The 21707-nt window shown below is 43.3% G+C and overlaps 1 long non-coding RNA gene and 1 pseudogene across 2 annotated transcripts in view; both read right to left on the bottom strand.

The window, feature by feature from the left end:
• Window positions 1-21707, bottom strand: part of LOC309331316 — a 460753-nt gene that overhangs the window by 189308 nt on the left and 249738 nt on the right. The gene's annotated exons all lie outside the window — the stretch shown is intronic.
• LOC309331830 (glyoxylate/hydroxypyruvate reductase B-like) overlaps window positions 17603-21707 on the bottom strand; it is a 40392-nt pseudogene continuing 36287 nt past the window's right edge. Inside the window, exon 2 of the transcript XR_014161618.1 lies at window positions 17603-18295. The product of XR_014161618.1 is annotated as a glyoxylate/hydroxypyruvate reductase B-like (transcript). The remainder of the gene's footprint in view (window positions 18296-21707) is intronic.

Raw genomic sequence — 21707 nt, 5'->3', positions numbered from 1 at the left:
TTTTTGCACTCTTCCCAGAATAGGATTTGTTAATCTCATTCTGGGTGTTAAGCATTTGACTCTCACAAGAATGGCTGGAAGGATGGGATATGTGTTTAAACTGGAGACATTGTCTTCCAGGACTAGAATCTGCTCATGTAAATTGGGATTGGTGAAGCATTTATTTTGCTTATGTCAGAAATGCTATTGTCCAAGAAGACTTGTCAAGTTCCATCAAGAACAACCAGAGCTGAGAATTGAATTTCCGGTGCTCTTTGCTCAAAATGCTTACACTTGAAAGCCAAACAGCTAGATTATCAATCTTCATGCCCTAGCTTGGGTGACATTTATTGGCTTAAACATTGAACAGGACCCAGCATGTTATGTGGGAGTCCAGAGCCCTTTCTTTATAGGAAGGAAATTGTAGGGAGTTTGCAGAGATTCCAACCATCATTATGTTACAAAAACAAGGCTATTGACCTCTACAATCTTACATACAGTACACTGCAGTTTGTGGGCTGTATCCAAAGTCTGTCATACTCAGAGTCGACCAATCAAAATCAATGGGTCTACTCTGAGTCTAACTTGGCCAGAAATCATCCAACATATGAAACTCAGTGAATGTTGATATTAACCACTAATGCTAAAATTTAAGCAGGCTGGTGAGAACTGTCAGGAAATGCTAACATTTATTAGTAAAATATATGCAATACCACATGAATTTAATGAATGGCCATATGTAATTGAAATATACTCAGAGTCGAGAATGGATTTCATGCTCATAGTGGTGAGAAGGAATGAAAGTCCAGTTTAAACACATATCCCATCCTTCCAGCCATTCTTGTGAGAGTCAAATGCTTAACACCCAGAATGAAAGTCCCCTCAAAGTATCTGCTTTATATACATTATTTACACAATGGGCTGCACGTGATTGGCTAATTCCGGAATTCTCCTGTAGGCCAATCAGGTTGTGGATTCACTTCTATCTGGAGCTGGATTGGGTGGCTCCTGCAGACCAATCATACTGCTGCATTGTTCTAGGACCAATCAGACTGCTGCATTTTGGATCCTATTGTTCTAGGACCAATCAGACTGCTGCATTTTGGATCCTATTCAACTCAGTACATAACAGTAATCCTTACCATCTACTAATAAAGGCATACTGGAAAAACTTCAGAATAATGAAGCTTCTCACTTTTCCCAGTAACTCTTACATTTACTCCAGCTTCAGTGTGCTCTCACTGCTGCTGTTTGAAGCTGAGTGCACATGGCATTAGCCACAATATATCTGTATCCTGTAGTTTCTTGAGAAATACTCCTGTTTGGTGCCTTTTCCCTCAAACCAGCTTCCATCCGTTTTGAAAACATAAGTCATGGTTAAGCTGAGGTGTGTACATTTCAGACATCCATTGTGCATGTGCGGATGATGGCACATCCACAAATGGATGATGTCACTGAAAAAGAAGTTGGGGGTTTGTAGGCACAGAGAAATGGATCAGGTAATGTGGGGGGGGATCAGGTAATGGTGTGTACAGCAACATAAAATGTGACTTGAAACACAGTGGGGGGGAAACAAATTTGCTGCATTTTAAAACACTGGTCTGTATCTGCCCTTTGGGGGCCAATTGGCCATGGAATTATTCCTTCCTTTAGCTCTGCGTGACTGTTGTAAATAGCACCCGTGGGTTGAGACCAGGGCATGCAGAAAGGAGGGCTTTAAAATAGAATCAGAAATCACAGCTACCCCCAATATATTGTTCCAAATGTTTTTTCGAGATGTGCTTCTTTATCAAGTGAATGCCTTTAGTGTCTTCTAATGTTTCTTAAGAGCTGCTTGGAAGAACCTTGCTGCCGATTCACCCAAGAGCAATTGCCTTGATAAAGATACACCTTTTGAAATTCATCAGAAACAATATACTGGAGCATCTGACCTGACTGAGGGAGGTCTTAAACTTTTTCAGCCTGAGAACCACATTCCTTGATGGAAAATCTTTCAGGGGCTGCATAGCAGTAATAGGTGGGGGCAGAGGTAAATGGGAGCAGCATCAAAAGTGACCTGTTTGTGAACTTCTTCAGGGCATCTGGTTGGTTACTGTGAGTTGCTGGACTAGATGGGCCTTTGGCCTGACCCAGAAGAATTTTCCTTATCTTCCTATGTGCTTATGAGAGGGGCATTGCCTGGGGAGAATCCCAAAAGTCATATAGAGATGGTTGGAAGGCCCTTGCATCCTCCATGGTCCCAATCTGAATAGCAGCTTCTGTATTTTCTATTTGCAGAGGGACATGAGTTCCCATCAGTATCAGTGGGGATGTTTCTCCTATTCCAAACTGCAAAGGCGGGGAATCAGAATTTGAACCATGGCGCAGGTACAGGGTCCAGGTCTTCCTCTCTGTAAGTCAGGTGTGGGGAACCTCTGTCCCTCCAGTTGTTGCTGAATTGCAGTTTCCCTCATCCATGGACATTGGTCATGCTTGAGACAGATGGCAGCTTCAGTTCAGCCACATCTGGAAGGCCAAATGTTCCTTGCATTTGCTCTAAGCCATGATCTCACTATCCATTAAGAAAACTATGAGCTGTGTAATACATCAAGGCAGGAATAATATCACATCTTGTTTAGTTGTGGAGGGGGGTTCCCTTAAATCTCATAGCAGAATTATTTGTATTTCTTTCCAAAAAACATCCCATATTAATACTGAGACTAAACTTAACAGATTTAAACACCCTCCCTGCCCGTGATAACAAAATCAAACCAGAAATAGCAATATAGTTTGTTAAACAAATTGTAACCATTTCCTTTAAAAATTCTAATTATGTTAACTGTGGCTGGAAGCTTTAATGAATGAGCTAATCAACTAAAGTTTTACAGTCCAATCCTATGCAAGTTTTCATGGAGCACTGTATTACATTTATAGCCCATATTTCCTCCAAGGAGCTCCAGGTTGCATGTGTGGTCTCCAGTCCTCATTTCATCTGCATAAGAACCCTGGAGATGGGCTAGAATAGGAGAGCAACTATGCAAGCCTAACTATGTTTACTGGAAAATAAGTCCTATTGAATTTAATGGGGCTTTCACCCAAGGAAATGAAATTAGGATTGCAGCCCAAGTGGCTGGCCCCAGGTCACCTAGTGTGCTTCAGTGTTGCCCAATATAATTAATAACAAAGGGTTGCATCCAACTAACATCTAATCAGAGCAGACCCTCTGAAGTTAATGAACTAAATTAACCATGTCTATGAATTTCAGTAGATCTACTCTGAGTAGCACAAGCGACAACTACAACCCAGAAAGCCAACTGTTAATTATGCACTTGCTTATTTGTGGGGCTAGTTTGCTACTGTAAATAAAGGAAGAAAATATAAACCGGTAAAGGATATCTTCCTTTGTAATTATGAATGATAGTGTTTGTTTATTAAACTGTAATATTTCAAAATGTCAAAAAACAACAACACAACACCCTGCAATATGCCAAAAGGGTTTCAGGAAAATGCAATGCTTTTAATAAAAAAAAATTATACGTAAATTCCTCCATTCATCAATCAGAAGGCAGGTGATTAAGCAGCTAAAAGCATATCCCATTGGAGGCAAACTCTAATTTACACAATTTAGACTGTTTAATGCCAAGTGAATACAAATGGCAGTAATGCATTGCTTTTTTACTGGCAGAAGGAGGCCACTCTGTTGCTCTCTACCATTTAGGACTCTAAGCCCTAATCCTGCTCTCTAAAAAAGATTTCAGCATCCATGTGGGAGAAAGGTAGGTCTCCGTATGACAGTGCTGTGCTGGTGCTGGCCTAGAATGATGACTTCAATCAAAAATGTGTAAAACAGACTCCGTAATTCCAGATGTGAAGAGAAATCATTCTGTGAAATTGTCTTCCCTCCTCCCACTTAATCCCCACCTTGTTTTAGCACATCTTTTCATCATGAAAGCTAATGGGTCTGATGTCTGATTAGGCATAGATAAAATGGCACTGTTAATCTTGGGTCTCCCCCCCCCTCCCATGCTGATGGCATAAGGTGCATTTAAACCTTTGCATTTGCTTTCAGATAAAGCATGTTTGGGGTTTTGCAAGACATTCTGATTAAAGAGAGAAAGAAGTCCAAGTGGAAACAGTTGCTTTCCCTGTGACTGCAGGTCTAAAAACAGGGCTTTATGAAGCAATGCAATGTAACTTTACATTTTTAACAAACCTCGTTCAATCATTGCTGTTTATTTGGAGAGTTGTTTATCACTGCACCTCTCAAATCCAGAGGAACAACTGGTTTGCATAACAGAGTATCAGTCTTATATATTCATTTATGTAACTGCAACTTCATGATTTTATTGTATCTACCCAACATTAAATTGAGGTCAGCTATAATGACAGCCTCCAGTAAATGGTACAAGAGACAACCATTTTTATTATGGCAACCATTTTGATTGCACTAAAATTCAAAAGGCACCTCGAAATAGGGTTGCCATATTTCAAGAAGTGAAAATCTGGACACAAAAGCTGTTGCACTTTTTTTTTTGTCACAGTTGTAGAGCTTTTTAATTTTTGACCAAAGTTGTTAAGCTTTTTTTGGCAAAATCTCAACTATTTTTAAGGAAATTCACCAATATCAACACTTTAAACATGGATTGCCATACATCTGGATTTTCCCAGGCATTTAAGCAATTTCTGCCCAGGTGTTGTTTATGAGGGCAGAAACCCGGCTATGTGCAGGAAATTCTGGACATATGACAGCCCTACCTCCAAACAACATGCTTTGTGGGAGGAAATAAAATGGTGTCCATTCCAATTCTATGTCCACAGTAGAATATCTATTTATACCAAGTATATAGCTAAAACAAAACAATCAGTTCCAAGAGGGTGAAACAAGTGAAAAGTTATCCTTGCCTTTTTGGTACAGCCTCTGTTTCTGCTCTGGTACTGCTATTCAACATACTCTAGCGCACTAGCCTGCCCCCACAATTGAGGGGGTCAGGGCTTTGTGTCGTGTGCATTCCAAACACATGGCGCAGAGTGTACTGATCTCACTTGTGCATGTTGCGAGACGTGCTGACATGGCGTGCCCTGCGGCGTGCACAAGTGAGGTGAGCACATGCGGCAGGCGCACGTGGGCACTGTGGAATTTGGGGAGCCCTCAAGCCCCCCCCCCCAGATGGTGCCCTTGCGCATACAGGCAATGAATTGGCATTGACAGGAAGCAGATGTCATGGGGCCCCTCTAGGATGAAAGAGAAGCAGTTCTGGAATAAGATGTCACCTCGATCTCAGTCTCTACCTAAAACATGCCATTGGTCTACCTAGCCTAGCATTGTCTACACCAGGAATGGAGATCCTTCTTCAGCCCAAGGGCCACATTCCCTTCTAGACAACCTTCCAGGCAGTGACGTAGCAAGGTCTGGTGGAACCCGGTGCGGAAATTTTATTGTCACCCCCCCCACCCCCGACATTGAAATCATTAAAAGAAGAAAAAATAAGATACTTACAGGGCCACGTGCCAGTCATGGGTGTGGACAAAGGCAAAAGTGGGGAAGCAATGGATGGAAATATTGCCTTGGCTAGTGTCTACACATGCTTACACACACCTCTCGATCGTCTATGCAGGCAAGCAAGAGGCATTGGCAGAGTCCAAGGACTGCTTCCAGCCAGGCAAAAAAGCAATTGAGGAGGGTGTGACTTGGGGAGAGGTATAACCTGGGGAGGCTCCTGAGAGCCAGAGAGCGAAGCCTGGAGGGCCACATTCATCTCCTGAACCCAAGGTTTCCCATCCCCAGAGATGCCAGGGACAGGCTGAATATCTGAGCTTCTGCATGCAATGTATGTACTCTACCACTGAGTTATGGTTCCTCTCCTAAAATATTTGAAGGTGATTAATATTTTTTAAATATTTGTATTATAATTAGTATTATAATTTCAAAAGAAAGTTTGGCATGATTCCAACGCTTTATATTTCTTTGGTAGCTTAAGGAACATATTGGCATTTTTCTTTCTGGTGCCATATTCCATTCCCTGTTTATTTTCCTATAGTTTTAATCCAACATTTAGGAGGCAAAAATGACTAAGTGTTCAGGTCTTAGAAACATTTTTCCCAGGGCTTGTCTTAAATCAGACCTATTTTATTTCTGCTGATTGCTTTTATGCTGTTTTGTATTTCTTTTATCTCTTTGTTTGTTTGTTGTTGCTGTTTTAAATTATGTTTGAAGCAATTGTTTGATTTTTTATTTATTTTCCCCTCTAACAAAAGCTAGATGGATTCTGTTTTAATTAACGTCTATTGTCATTTTGATTATTTGAAACTCTCCCCAAAATGTAATCATCATTATGTCATATGTTAATTTGCATGCCATTTTCCCCATATTTGCTTACAGGATAACAAAAAAAAAACAACAAACAAACAAACCATAACAATTCCAAACATATTAGAAACAATTGCAAATAATAATATCAATAATAATAATAATAAACCAAGCCATGCATTTTGTAAAACAAGACAAATAAGTGATCCTAGTATAACAGCTTAAGCTAAACAACACTGTATGAAAACAATACAAATCAGGAAACATACTGAAATCACCAAAACTAAACGGAAGAGAAAATGATGCCAACGCAAACATGGAAGAATAGCACACAACACATCACACCTCTTCAAGGGTAAGCTATAAATCGCTGAAATTAACAAATAAAAGAAAACTGAAGAGAGAATGCAGCAGAACTCTTCTGCAGAATATCCATTCCAACACCAACACCTTAGGTTTTCTGATAAGGTCAATACCAACATAGTGAGGACTGTTCTTCCTAGCGGATATTGATCGTTCAATAAAACAATTCTTGAAAATATTGGAAGGCACTTGCAGTGATGCTCGCCTGCCTCCTACAGATGCCAGGGAGCTCTCGCCTTTGATTACCTACAGCACTGTGGCAACATCTCAAAAGAGAAAAGATGCGATCCCATTAGCACATCCCTCTAGAGCTGCCACCTGCTTTGATTTTGTCAGCGTATGCCAGAAAACCAAAGCCAGGTCCTGAATGAAGAAGCATCCCTTTCACGGCAAGAAAATGTCCTAGAGATTTACTGTATGGAATTCAACATGGGTGAGAGATCAAAGGCTGCATGCAGAAAAGATGATCACAGGGTCATAAATGCCTACTGAGCTCACCTTATTGAGGGGAACGTAATAGATGCAACACCATTCACGCATATGCAAACTGCATGAATGGTTTGTTGAAAAGTGCACAGGGGTTGCAACAGGACTGATTCAGATTGGCACCCTAATAAGGAGCACTCAACCAGCCCTGTCCAGATTAGGACTGTAGAGAGCTAGGAGCCCATGCTTCCAAAATTTATTTTTTAGAAAGAAGGAATAAAGAAGGGGGAGTTTTAAAAATTAAGAAATAAAAAGGTACGGTAATTGCTAGCCTCCTCTCTTCTTCCTTCCCATGTGAATTGTTCACTCCTGAATTATTTTTCTCCCCTTGCCCCCCTCCCCACACCAAATTATAGGTGAACCCCCAAGGTGAAACAAAAGATTGGCCTTATTGCCAGGGCTTAAAATTTCGATTTAATTTCCTTTTGACAATATTGAAGCACTTCCATTCAAGGTGTCTAAAGGGGAAGCAAAAAAAGAGAAAAGAAGAATAGTTCCTCTCCCCCACCCCCACCCCTTGTCAAATAACGCCTGTGCTTTTATGGATTTGAATCCACTTGACATTTCTCTTTCACTCCGAGCGGCACACAGCATGCATAATAAGATTGCAAAGGAAGCTGGTCTTGTTTTCCCTGCTCAAGTGTTGTTAAAGCTCTGCCAAATGGTCTCCTTTCTCTGCATGCTTTTATACATCCACCCTCAAATTACTTGGGGGTGGAATGATGCAGCGTGGTTGGAAGGCCAAGATCGACAAAAACATGAGATTTCTAAGATACAAAATCCCAGTGCAGAGCAACTTAGTTGGTCCTGAACATCCCTGATTGGGGGCTTTTGAGGAGAAGGAGGGATTCACCGACCATTTATATCAACAGGTTGGGAGTGTTTTTCCGCCACAATCGATATCCTGAGCAGAAAAAAATGTAATTTGAATGGAGGCAAAAACCGACAGTGTAAATAGTAACAAGGTTATAATTCTTAACAAGAACCATCATCTAAAGTTCTGTCCATACTGTACAGCTGAGTTTTTCAAATGCTGATAAAACCCACCACTTTGTCCAGTGCAGCCTTGGACCCCCTTGTTTATTTTGCTTCTGAAGTTTGGGGGGTGGAAATCAGCTCTGAACATTTGATTTGGCTTGAAGAAGAACTGCAGGAATTAGAACAGTGGTGCTTGTGAGCCTGTGGCATGCTGGAGTGCCACCACTCACCTGACCTCCACTCAGTCACATAACTGGTGCTTCCCAGAAAGTAAAGGCAGCAAGTTATGGTGCAAATGCACCAGATCTAGCGTTCCTGCTGATTTGCACCACACCAAACTCCTCACCCCTTCCCCTCTGCCTCTTGGTAAGCAGTAGCAAAGTGGCTGCTCAGAGGTCAGGTGTGCAGCAACACCCTGGCAAACTCTCTGCTACTGCTTGTGAGCTTAGATTAAGGAAATGCTGCAAAGCTATTGCTCTAGAGTCATGCCACCTCTCTCTCCTACCAGTTACCAGGCAGACATCTTTATAGAACGGGGATGAAAAATCTGTGGCTCTCCAAAGGTCACTGGTCTAACTCCAGTCATGTCTGACTATTGACCATGCTGGCTGGGGCTGATGGGAGTTGGAGTCCCTTGGGAGGTGGTGGACTCTCCTTTCTTGGAGGTTTATGAGTAGAGGTTGGATGGATGCTTTAGCTGAGATTCCTGCATTGCAGGCAGGGGGTTTGACGAGATGACTGTTGGAGTCCCAACTCTACAATTCTATGGTTCTATGAACATCTGAAGGGACGCGGGTGGCACTGTGAGTAAAACCTCAGCGCCTAGGACTTGCTGATTGCATGGTCGGTGGTTCGAATCCCCGCGGCGGGGTGCGCTCCCGTTGTTCGGTCCCAGCGCCTGCCAACCTAGCAGTTCAAAAGCACCCTTAAGTGCAAGTAGATAAATAGGGACCGCTTACTAGCGGGAAGGTAAATGGCGTTCCGTGTGCTGTGCTGGCTCGCCTTGTCACACTGGCCACGTGACCCGGAAGTGTCTGCGGACAGCGCTGGCTCCCGGCCTATAGAGTGAGATGAGCGCACAACCCTAGAGTCTGGCAAGACTGGCCCATATGGGCAGGGGTACCTTTACCTTTTTTTAATGAACATCTGAGGGGGTCACCATGCAGAACAAAACACACACACACACCCAATTATATCAACATTAGGCTATACAGAAGGGGTCCTCAAACTTTTTCAGCAGGGGGCCAGTCCACTGTCCCTCAGACTTTGTGGGGGGCCGGACTATAATTTTTTTGGGGGGGCGGAATCAACAAGGAATGATGAGTGGCACATGAAAGGGCTCTGGAGAGGGGCTGGCATCAACAAAGCCCAACCCCCCTCCTCCTCTAGGCAGGGTGGGGAGAAGCCAGGAGGAGGGAGGGAGGAGGAGCCGCTGTAGCCGTTTGAGGGGGAGGGAGGGAGAGGGAAAGAACATGCATGCTGGCAATCCACGCACTGATTCTTAGACCATCTGCGGGCCGAATTTAGAAGGAAATTGGGCCTGATCCGACCTGCGCACCTTAGTTTGCCAACCCATGCTAGTATACAGGCATTCAAACAGGATATAATGAATGAACATGAGAAGGGTGAGACGTTTATACACGTTCAGTTAAACATCAGCATGCCACCTATAATTGTGCCCTCTCTGGGCAAATCTGTAGTTTTCCTCATCCAGGGGCCATGGGAGGGTTTCTGATAACTGCAGCCCCAGTTATATGCACTAAAGATCCTTGCGGGTGTTCAGCTGCCACCTCCTTGCATATTAAAGGCACAAATGAGAGCTTCACATGTTTGAACCAAGCCTGACCCAAGTCCCCCCCCCCCCGCAAAAAACAACAACAACACGAGAGCAGCTAATAGTATCCACTGCCCCAGGCTAAAATGCATAGCACCAAATGCTGGGTAAGTTGTTTTGGCACTTGAGTCAGAAAACCCAACAAGTATTCTCCTTCCTGGCAGTAGAAATACAGCAGTAATACATCATCAGATTATTACAATCAACAGATCAGAAGTATAATAAATTACTTAACCATTTTGACTCTTTTACAACACCCAAAATCAGCATTATCAGACTAAGAGCCAGCCTCCCAGTACCAACACTAATACAGCTCCCCTGTATGGAGCAGGGCAGGGTGGCAGCAAAATTGGGGTTGCATGAAAAAATCAGCAAGAGAACCAGATTGACATCCACAGCTCTGCCCTACAGCATTGCCTGCTATTGCCTAATGGTAAGGCTAGCCCCAGTTTGAACATATGGATGTTGCTACCATTCTTCCACAGGCACTTGCTACACAAGCATCCTTTAGCACAGCAGAGACCTTGAAGAAGGACACTGACTAAACTGATAGTGTCCAGAGAAGAGCGACCAGGGTGATGAGGGGTCTGGAAACCAAGTCCTATGAAGAACAGTTCAAAGTATATTTTAGATGAGGGAAGAGAAGATTCAGGGGTGATATGATGGTGAAGAGTATTCAACTGATCTGGAAAAGAACGAGCCAACATAACTATGTGTGGATTTGCAACTTTAAGCAATGATGACTTCCATGGCATTCAAAGATTGGGACACAAATGTTGAGTTTGAATCCATGATCAATTTATACAGTGATGGAATCATGGCAATTTATTCCTTGTTGTCTTCTAGATACTGTGGTGCAGTAGGGGAGGAGAATGGGCGGAACTCATATACACATCAAAATTACAGGACTGAAGTGCTCAAACAGCAAGAAATGAGCCTTGGGTTACAGTGAAACTCAGCACAAATTCAAAATCGCAAGGTGGGTTGGCGAAAGATCAGAATGTGTGAATTCTTTCTTTATTTATTATTCCTTTTGTAATTTTGGGGTGCTAAAATTTCCATTGCTTTACTTTCAGAAGCCAGGTTTGGGAAACCATTACAAAGCAAAGAAAAGTAGGTTGCGCTTCTGAATTTTAAGGCAGTACTGTTACATACGGGTCTTCATGTTCAGGGGATGTCCCTAACTCAGGGAGGGTTGAAGGCCCATCAGCTACTGTCACCTGGTTTAGCCGGCCAGTCAAAGCCATTCCCCAGTGTGTGTAGGGTGTTAAGGAAGGGCTAGTACCTCTGGTGGGAAACACGTCTTGCTCCTTCTGAAGTAGTTTGTCCAACCTGCACTCAGCTCTCACCTATCATGCAACAGCAGCCATACCCCAGGAAACGACTTCAACTGGTTGGCTAAAGCAGGTGAGGGTAGCCAGCTGGTATCAAATCCTCAGTGAGTTAGGAACTTCCCCTGCATGCGAAGACAGGCTCCAATGGTCCAACCATGCAATAGGCCTGAAGGTGTTTTCTGCGTGTGCTGTAGAGGGAAGTGAGGGGCAGATGTCAACCTGGGAAGAGAAGAAGAAGAAGAGTTTGGACTTGATATCCTGCCTTTCACTCCCCTTCAGGAGTCTCAAAGCGGCTAACAATCTCCTTTCCCTTCCTTCCCCACAACAAACACTCTGTGACACCAAACTGGGAGGGGTGGCTAATACCCCAGAGGACAGGATCACACTTCAGAATGACCTTGACAGATTAGAGAACTGGGCCAAAACAAACAAGATGAATTTTAACAGGGAGAAATGTAAAGTATTGCACTTGGGCAAAAAAAAATGAGAGGCACAAATACAAGATGGGTGACACCTGGCTTCAGAGCAGTACATGTGAAAAGGATCTAGGAGTCTTGGTTGACCACAAACTTGACATGAGCCAACAGTGTGACGCGGTAGCTAAAAAAGCCAATGCAATTCTGGGCTGCATCAATAGGAGTATAGCATCTAGATCAAGGGAAGTAATAGTGCCACTGTATTCTGCTCTGGTCAGACCTCACCTGGAGTACTGTGTCCAGTTCTGGGCACCACAGTTCAAGAAGGACACTGACAAACTGGAACGTGTCCAGAGGAGGGCAACCAAAATGGTCAAAGGCCTGGAAACGATGCCTTATGAGGAACAGCTAAGGGAGCTGGGCATGTTTAGCCTGGAGAAGAGGAGGTTAAGGGGTGATATGATAGCCATGTTCAAATATATAAAAGGATGTCACATAGAGGAGGGAGAAAGGTTGTTTTCTGCTGCTCCAGAGAAGCGGACACGGAGCAATGGTTCCAAACTACAAGAAAGAAGATTCCACCTAAACATTAGGAAGAACTTCCTGACAGTAAGAGCTGTTCAACAGTGGAATTTGCTGCCAAGGAGTGTGGTGGAGTCTCCTTCTTTGGAGGTCTTTAAGCAGAGGCTTGACAACCATATGTCAGGAGTGCTCTGATGGTGTTTCCTGCTTGGCAGGGGGTTGGACTCGATGGCCCTTGTGGTCTCTTCCAACTCTATGATTCTATGATTCTATGATTCTAGGTGAGGTGAGTGAGGCTGAGAGATTACAGAGAAGTGTGACTAGCCCAAGGTCACCCAGCAGCTGCATGTGGAAGAGTGGGGAAGCGAACCCAGTCCACCAGATTACGAGTCTACCACTCTTAACCACTACACCACACTGGCTCACCTAGAAGAAGGAAAACTCTACTCCTAATCCTCTGCTACCTTATGGGAATATCTTCAGGAGAAGAAAAGGCTTAGGAGTAAGCCCTACACAAACCCAGAGTGGAGTCCCTAAGATGGCTGGATGGTACCATGTACACATCTCTCTGGCAACTCCTGCAGCCAAGCTAGTACCAAACATATTGCTTTGCTTTCCTTTGCACCTCATCTGGAAGAGTGGGTTCTTGTTGTCTGGATATCTCAGGACCTCCATACATACTGCCCAGGCTTGTGCCTCAAGGAGGTCACTTCAGTGCTGCCAAGACAGCAGTTTGACTTCACCCCCAGAGGTGCACTCCATTGTCTCTCAAGACAGCCAACAATAACTGGTACATTGCAATTTTCCAGATTCAATATGTGTGTACACATTTATTTGTGTGTGTTTGTACCTTTTTGGATTACTGTATTTTTTTGCAGGCTGCTTCAAAGCTAGGATAATTTTTTTTTCCATGCACCATTTCAGCTCTGCAGAATTTATATCATTACTCACGCTCTGTTGGTTCACATATACATGCATTGGTTTGTTTTAATGGTCTTTTAGTCATTTTACAACATTTTCACCATAACATTTTTTTTGTTTACAGGTGTTGTTACTCACATTTAAATTTATTTTCTTCTGTTCTTATTGTATGGAGTATTTTGAATAGGCATTTTTTTTGTATGTGTTTTCTATTTATATGTGTTTGCTACAGACCAATGAAGAAGAACTATGGTCAGAACATGGGTCGTTAAGCTACTCAGGCTGATTTGTATTTCTTGTAAATAATAATAATAATAATAATAATAATAATAATAATAATAATAATAATAATTTTTATTTATATCCCGCCCTCCCCAGCCGAAGCCAGGCTCAGGGCGGCTAACAACAATCAAACAATCAAACAATCAAATAATCCAACATTCTAAAAACATTTCATTATAAAATTTAATTAAAATCAAATTGATGGCAACCGTTAAACAAAATTCTGTGCAGGTTGCCAGAGGAGGGGGTCAGGCTGTGCCCTGACCAAAGGCCTGGTGGAACAACTCTGTCTTGCAGGCCCTGCGGAAGGATGTCAGGTCCCGCAGGGCCCTTGTCTCTTGTGACAGAGCGTTCCACCAGATTGGAGCTGCAGCCGAGAAAGCCCTGGCTCTAGTTGAGGCCAGTCTAACCTCTCTGTGGCCTGGGACCTTCAGGATGTTTTTATTTGCAGACCGTAGGTTCCTCTGTGGGGCATACCAGGAGAGGCGGTCCCATAGGTTACAAGGGTCCTAGGCTATATAGAAACAGTTGTTTCTCAAGGAACCTTTTTTCCTTTTTTGCCAAAATGTCCTGCAAACATATCTCCTGATTCCCCATCCCTGGGATGAGATGGACAATGTTTCTGTTCTGTGAGTGTGACCATCTCACCGCCCAGCTGCCATTTCCAGACTGTAAGGTAAAAGGTAAATGACCACTAGTCAGTTGAGCCCAGTCAAAGGTGACTATGGGGTGTGGCGCTCATCTCACTTCAGGCCGAGGGAGCCAGCGTTTGTCCACAGATTGCCTGAATCCCTGAGTTGTTGGGTGGCAGCAAAGTGTGACGAAAGCTGTTTTGTTGTTGCTGCTGTTTCCTTCAAAGTAATGGCAGTCACACTTGCACAGCTAATGAGCATACATGACAGATGGCGCTCTCCTCCTTCATAAACATGGTGGGGGGAGCCAGATTCTCAGAAGAGGCCCAAGACAGAGCCAGCTGAGCTTTATCTGATTAAATGTCTAACAACTGCAGCAACTTGCATAATGTTTCCGATGCTTGTGTTCCCCTGCTTAACATGTTTGAGCAGGCATGTTATTTTTAACCTATAGAGACATCATGTCTAACACAAATCACATTTGCTGAAGGTTCCAAGGTGGCTTGCACTAGCTCCCGGCAGTCATTTGACCACATGCATTGAATATGTTTTGACAAGGAGAAGCCTCACACCTTTAACAAGCCACAAACTTTCCAGCCAAATTCCCAACTTGCTTTGCAGCCTGCATGTCCTCTTGCAACGCTTTCATGCTTGCTAGGCAACGGGGGGGGGGGTGGATTCGATTCAGTTCTTATTTAAAAGTGGCTCTGTCAACTTCCGCAATTTCCAAAACAATATGAGAACCGAAACACAGTTATCCTTTGAAATCCAAACTTCTCTGAATTTTGTGATGAAGTTCTCCAACCAAGCAATGCTTAGAAAAATAAGATATAAAATGCATCGTTGCTTGCAAAAATTTGGACATCAGTCAAAATTGCATACAAAAATGGGTTTATTAGGAGACATTAACACTAAAATGCTTTTCATGAGTGTGTTGTTTTTTTAAGGGGGAAAAAATCACAAATTGCTACAGAAATGTGAACTGAATTTCAGATTGGAAAAATGGGAAAGTGCGAATGTTAAAATGGACAGATCCTTCTACCCCTATCCTTGCAAAAAGGAGTTCAGGCAAAAGAAGTCTCCAACCTTCTTCTGCATAGCTTAGAATGAGTTTCTGCTTATCTACTTTAATATGCACATCCCCATTTTTTTTCTAAGTGGTGATATGAGCAGGACACATTCCTCACTTGGCTTTCCAACACTGTGCATTGCTGCTAGTTACTGAAAGGGTAGCAGAGTGCACAGCAGAGTGCAAAGGTGGCAGAGTGCACAGCATGATGCGGACAGCAGAGCCATTCTGATGCTCCCAATGTTGCAGCTGCATCTCACTGAGCTCTGTGCTGCCTTGCCCCTCCCCATCTCAGGAACCAGCAGCAATGTGCCGCTTTGGGATGGTAGGTAAACAACACCATGCTGTCCACACCAACCCACCTTTGGCTGCTTTATACCTATAATGGAATAGCAAAATATTGTCACAATTCAGTCTACATGCATCAGAAATTAACTTCTTTTTACAAGTATTTTATCTGCTACCAAATCCCTGCTAAAGGTCCTATCATATACAGTATGGAGGTGAGACTGACATCCCCAGGAAACAGGACCTTTTCTGTGGCATCCCCAAAGCTCTCCCAGGAGACAGGTGCCTGGACAGGTGCATTCATTTTCCAAGAGCAAGTGGGCTTCATTGGACCTAGAAATTATAGCAGAGTTCTGAGAACATGAAATGAACCCTGCTGCTAAAATTAGCCTGCCTGTGGGGTGAGTTCACCACTCCTAGTTGGAATGTTTAAATGTGCTGGCCATGAATATCTTTGAAACAAATGTCTTTTTTTAAAAGGGATTTGCCATGCTGATGAAGACGTCCTGTGGAGAGTCTCGATGTACCTAACCCATGTTCCTGGCAGCAGTTGGCAGAGGCTCAGAGCCTAACTAGGGAAGGGAGGCTGTCTCTGTGATCTGCCCAGGTGTTCTTGCACTTCATACGCATGCAACTGGGCCTCCCAGAGTGGTCCCATATCAGAGGCTTTCAGCATTACCCAGTCATTACTTTTCCACTAGACGCTACAGCTTTCACGCTACATTAGGTATGGAGCTGCTTCCCTTTTTCTTTTGCCATTTACATCCCACCATCTTCCATCCACAATAGGCAGCAGGGGTAGAGAAGGAGAAATTCAGCTCAGTTCACATTTGAATGTGGATATACCCAGGGCTTTTTTCTAGTGGGAACTCACTGGAACTCAGTTCCGGCACCTCTCAGGTGGGTGCCATTGCCATTATAGGAAAACATGGGAGGTGTTCATGGTGAGTTCAGGCACCTCTTTTCCTTAAAAAAAAAAAAAAAAAAAAAATAGCACTAGATATGCAGTACCTAAATCACAATTCCAAAACAATACATGAACCAAAATGCAGCCATCCTTCAAAAAATTTGCGCTGCTCCAAATTTTGCAGTGAAAGTCTCCATCCATATATTAATGCACGCATTAGAAGAAAGCCTCCATTGAAAAATGTATATATTTGTGAAAATACCATCACACGTGGGGAAATTGCTTCCCGAAATATGCATACATGCAAAGTTCCATATAAAACTGTGTCTGTTATCAAAAATGCACCTTAATGCTATTTATTTTTTATGTTTATTTTTCTTTTAAATTGCAAACTGATGTGAAAATGTGGTGAACTGAAGGCTTGCAAATTGAAATTGACATATGCATCCATCCCTACTAGGCAGGAAGGACACAGCCAGGTGAGCACAGAAGCAAGAGATGCACCTGTGCATAGGTACAACATCACTCTCCACTTCCCTATCCCCCTTCCTGGGTTGCACAATCTTATTCTTACAACCACTCTTTGAAGTAGGTTAGACTGAGAGAGATAGACTGGTCCAAGATCAACCAGAGAGCTTCATGGCTGAGCAGGGATTTGAACCCAGGTCTTCCAGGTCCTAGTCCAACCTTCTAATCACTACACCACACTGGCCATCATTATTCTACTTTGTCTTGGACTGCCAGTAGAGGGCTAATATATCATCTGTTGAGCAGATCCAAGGCCTCTAGGTGGCTGTGCTGGAATAACAAGAGTTGCATGTGTATGGCATAATTGCCACTGCTACCCCAACCCCCTTGACTGTAATGGCACCAGATATTTCAGCGAAATGTGTTGTTGGCCAGCTCTCTGCCCTTCATATATTTAACAAGGAAAGATGCTGGCTCTGATAAGATCCCAAAGGGCTGCTAAACCAACCAGGCGGAGATTGGCACTCACTTCAAAGTGATTCTCTTATTAAGGTGGAACATTTGGATCAAGGCTCGCGAGCACAGATAATGCTTCTTGCAGATGTCTACATACTCAGCAACTAGTTATTTATTTACTTACTTATTTAATTTATATACTGCCCTATACTGTGCCTGCAGGTCTCAGGGCAGTTCACAAGATAAAATGGCAATATAAAAACACAAAATACATAGTTCTTTTACATAAGAATATAATTGCAGAAAATGGTTACAATATGGGAGGCCATAAATGAAAGCTAGGATGAGTTTTGATTCTCATACTCCATTGTTACTTAGCGGTTAATGTCCTTTGCAGATAAGCCATTGATTATTAATGTTCTCCATCAACTGTTTGGTGATCACTTCACTGGGGAGGTCATTGAGAACAGTGTGTATATTTCCCACTTCTTCTGTCATCATAAGCAGGGCTTGCACAGTTGCAGTTCCAATGTGAGGAGTTATAATAACATTTTTCAGTAGCAATAAGAGGGGATCCCTTGGCAATGGTTCAGGGTCAGCCACATCTAAAGCTGCAGCCTTAATAACTCCATTTTGGAGCACTTCTACCAAGGCATCTTGGTCAACTACTGCGCCTCTGCAGATGTTGATGAGAGTAGCCATGGGTTTCATCAGCTGCAGCTCCCTTTTCCCAATGAGCTTGTGTGTCTCAGATGTCAGAATCACAACCAACATCACAGTCAGACTGCTGGAGCAAGTCTTCTATGTTTTTACAATAAGTGGCACCAATTGCCTGTTCTTCTTCCTCTTTTCTGTGATTCCTGTTGTGACAAAGGATGTTCATGTCGAAAGCTTTTGCTCTCTTCGCTAAGTTATACCCAATGCTGCCCATCCCAAAGATCCCAAGAGTGGCCCAGGTGACTTCTACTCCCAGCCAGTCAGCTGCAAAATGTGTGGTATCTGGAGATGTTGCAATGTGACAAGCTTCCACTAGTCTTCTTGAAGATGCCGGCATTAACGCCATGTCTATGTTCACTGTGGAGACAGAAACAGCATTCTGATCTGTCATCAGTGCTTTTGATAAGCGTGGGAGATGCAGGAAGCTGCCTTATTCCGAGTCAGACTATTGGTCCATATAGCTCAGTATTGTCTCCACTGACTGACCAGCTCTAAGGAATTTCAGGCAGGGTTCTCTCCCAGCTCTACATGGAGATGCCAGGGATTGGAACTGGAACCTTCTGCATGGTCTGCAAGTGAACTATAATCCTTCACCAGTTGAGGAGGACAAAATGGCGGGGTTGTGGTTTCGTGGGCAAATGTTTTATTTTCAGACTGCCGCGCTCATTAAAGGAATCTTCACTGATTAATCGTATGAGTTCTAATGGATTGTTTAATTGATTAAAACTGCATAACTTTGCATAAGAATGAAGATGAAGCACACTGTTGTCATGTTGCTGTCTTAATACTGTGAACTGTCTTATCATTACGGTTTGGTCCTAGTAAGGTTTAGATGGGCTGTAATGGTACCCACATCCCAGCCCCCTTGCTGGAATAGAGGACCTATTGAGATGGCCCACCCCTAGAGACTAATGGAATCAGAAAGATTTCTGAATGCTCTGGGGGATTTTCCAATTGCTGTAGTTGGTCTCACTTTGCAATAGCAGGATGAAAAATGTCATCAACATGATCACTCCCAGGTGTCCTTAGAGAGTTTCCTGATATACTGAGGAGCTGTGCATGATGAAACAGGAGAGGTGGCAATGAGAGCATTAGGATCAACAAGTTCAACATGGTTAGGCTGCTGCAGCCTGATGATTCTGGTATGATGATTCTGATCCACTTCTGGTTACACAGACACCCTGCTGGGTCACGACAGTAGCTCAGCTAGGCCATCACCACGTTCTCACAGTGACTAACCAGATGGCCATGGTAGTTGTGGCCTTTTTCCGCCCATTAACCTAAAGTAATGTGTCCCGTGTCTTCATTTCACAAGGGGGAGGGTACTTGCCATGCAATATATATTGTGGTTTTTACGTTGATCTTTTCTGTGAATTGCCTTTATTCCTCCGGGTATAGGGCGGTATATAAATTCAATAAATAATAACAATAACAATAATAATAATCACTGCCTCTGAGCTGGGAGGTGGAGTATGGTTGTAGTCACTGATAAGGTTATCCTCCATGAATTTATCTAACCCTCTTTTTAAACTATCCATTTAAGCATTTGGCATTTAAGCATTGTATAAATTAATAATAGCAACAACATTTTGGGCTGCCTCTTTCCTGCTACAAACCGATCTATTCTCGTAATATGAATATGGAAGTTTGGTGTATCCATCATTCTAAAAACAAAATGCTCTAGCTGGGGGGGGGGGTGTGATTTGCTTGACTCCTCAGACTGCAAATTTGCAAATAGAGATGCACATCCAAGAGTTGCTTTTTTGGGCTGTTGTTGTTTGGGTGGGGGGAATGCCAAATTGCAAATTTATATCATTTCCCACCCGCCCCCTCACCCAGCTTGGGTAGAATGCAAAAGCTGGACTCTTTAGCATGCAAGATTGTAGCCCAAGGTGGTATATGATTGCCAAATAGTACAGCTGAGAAATATATCAATAGCATTAGCAATCACTCTTTGTAAAAGGAGTGTGAAGAAAGGAACATATTGAGTTACAAAGTCCACAAAGGAATGGAAACATCAGTGAGATGTGTTTTCAAAGGGTTTCCTATAAAATAGTTTATGTTCTTCCCCTTTTCCCTTTTCACGCTTCTGGAGACAATAATTTCATTAAGCGATTAAGTGCTTTTATTCTTCTGAATGGTTCATAGGGCCCAAGAGCATGAATTTCAATTAGCGTTTCTCCCTTAGAAAGCAAAGGATGAGGAGGAAAAAGGAACTGCTCAGAAAGAGGCTGTGTTAGTGTGAGTCCTTATTACATATAGTTGTGTTAGCAGCAGCAGGTGGCAAGGTGGGCAGTACTTGGTCATCACCGAATGATGGAGAGTGGGAGTACAGCCTATTAGTGACCACACTATAGCAAGAGCAAAGGCAGGATAAAATCAGGGCTTTTTTCAGCCAGAACTCACTGGAACTCGGTTCCGGCATCTCTCAGGTGGGCATCATTGCCATTATAAGAGAACACGGGAGACGTTTATGGTGAGTTCTAGAACCTCTTTTTCTAGAAAAATAGCACTGGATAAAATAGAACAGCACTGTTCAAGCTTGTGGCTGCTGACAGACCAGAAGCATCAAGTGTAGACCCTGATGTAAGATGTCACCAACCCACACCTCTGCTGGTGGTGACTGCAGTGGTGGAACAGCCACCAACCAGGTATGCTGCTGCTTTCAATGCCATCAGTAAAAGCCAGATCATCTCACCTGCTGTCACTTCATGTTAGGCCATGAGATCTAGAGTGAGCCATGCCCCAAGCGAAGACATTGGTAGACTCAAGGTGACTGTCACTTGACAGCTTTTCCATCTTACTGACAGGCAGCAGTAGCCAAACTCATTGATGGGAGGAGACAGCTTAGCCCTTCCCAAAAGTTCCTAAATTCTTCATATTCAGGTTCACCTTATCCAGCTCCTGCCACCTTCCTCTCTCAAGAGGTGGCCTCTGTCTTCGTCTTCTGGCTTCTGTCTCCCTTCTATAACTTCTTCTGAGGCTTAAATGCTGTTGGGAAGCTTGCCGCATCTCGCCAGCCTCAACCTTGCCCAACAGCAGCTCCTTCAAGCTGATTGTTGGCAGGCTACTGATGAGTAAGCAGATGATCTTGAGGATTCTTCCTCCCATTCCACACCATGACTAATCATTATGCCCAACCATGACCTATGTGAGAAACAGGGGCAAATGGAATTATACCAAAGTCACTAACAGGTCAATCTTTTCGGTTAGCTGTGTGGCTCCAAAGTCTTACAAATAAAGTCACCTGCCTTTCTGTTTGTCAGACAAGCTGAGTTTTATGCAATGTGTGGAGAAAGAGGGAAGGGGGAAGAAAACTCCTCACTTATTTCCCTTCCTTGTTCCATATCTGGAAATTTGTTCGCAGAAGGTCAGGTCTGATTTTCTGATTGTGATAAGAAATGTCAAATGAGCAATTTTACCATTGTATTGTGAATAGCTTTAAAGGACTTCCTCTGTGTTTGCTGCCAAGACTGGAAGACTGACAGGCACTCATGAAATCAGCAATCAAATATTCTCAGACTGGTTGACATCTGTCATGAAATGCTGGTGGTCATCACTGAAATCCTGTCAAAGTATCCACTATGACTGTTGGATATCAAGTATGATATTTCTGGATTAGGGAGACGTCAAGTCCTGCACGTTCCAGCCAGAGCTGCTTCTTAAGAAAGACACACAGTCTCTGAAACTGACAGCCACCAGCAGTAATTTGTACAGGTCTGTTGCTCCCATGACCTTGCTCTCATTCTTAGTGCCACCGGCCCCTGGA

This window comes from Podarcis erhardii (assembly GCF_964252035.2).
Source record: "Podarcis erhardii genome assembly, chromosome: 16".
In the NCBI taxonomy this organism is placed as follows: Eukaryota; Metazoa; Chordata; class Lepidosauria; order Squamata; family Lacertidae; genus Podarcis; species Podarcis erhardii.
This window is presented reverse-complemented; position numbering and strand designations above follow the sequence as displayed.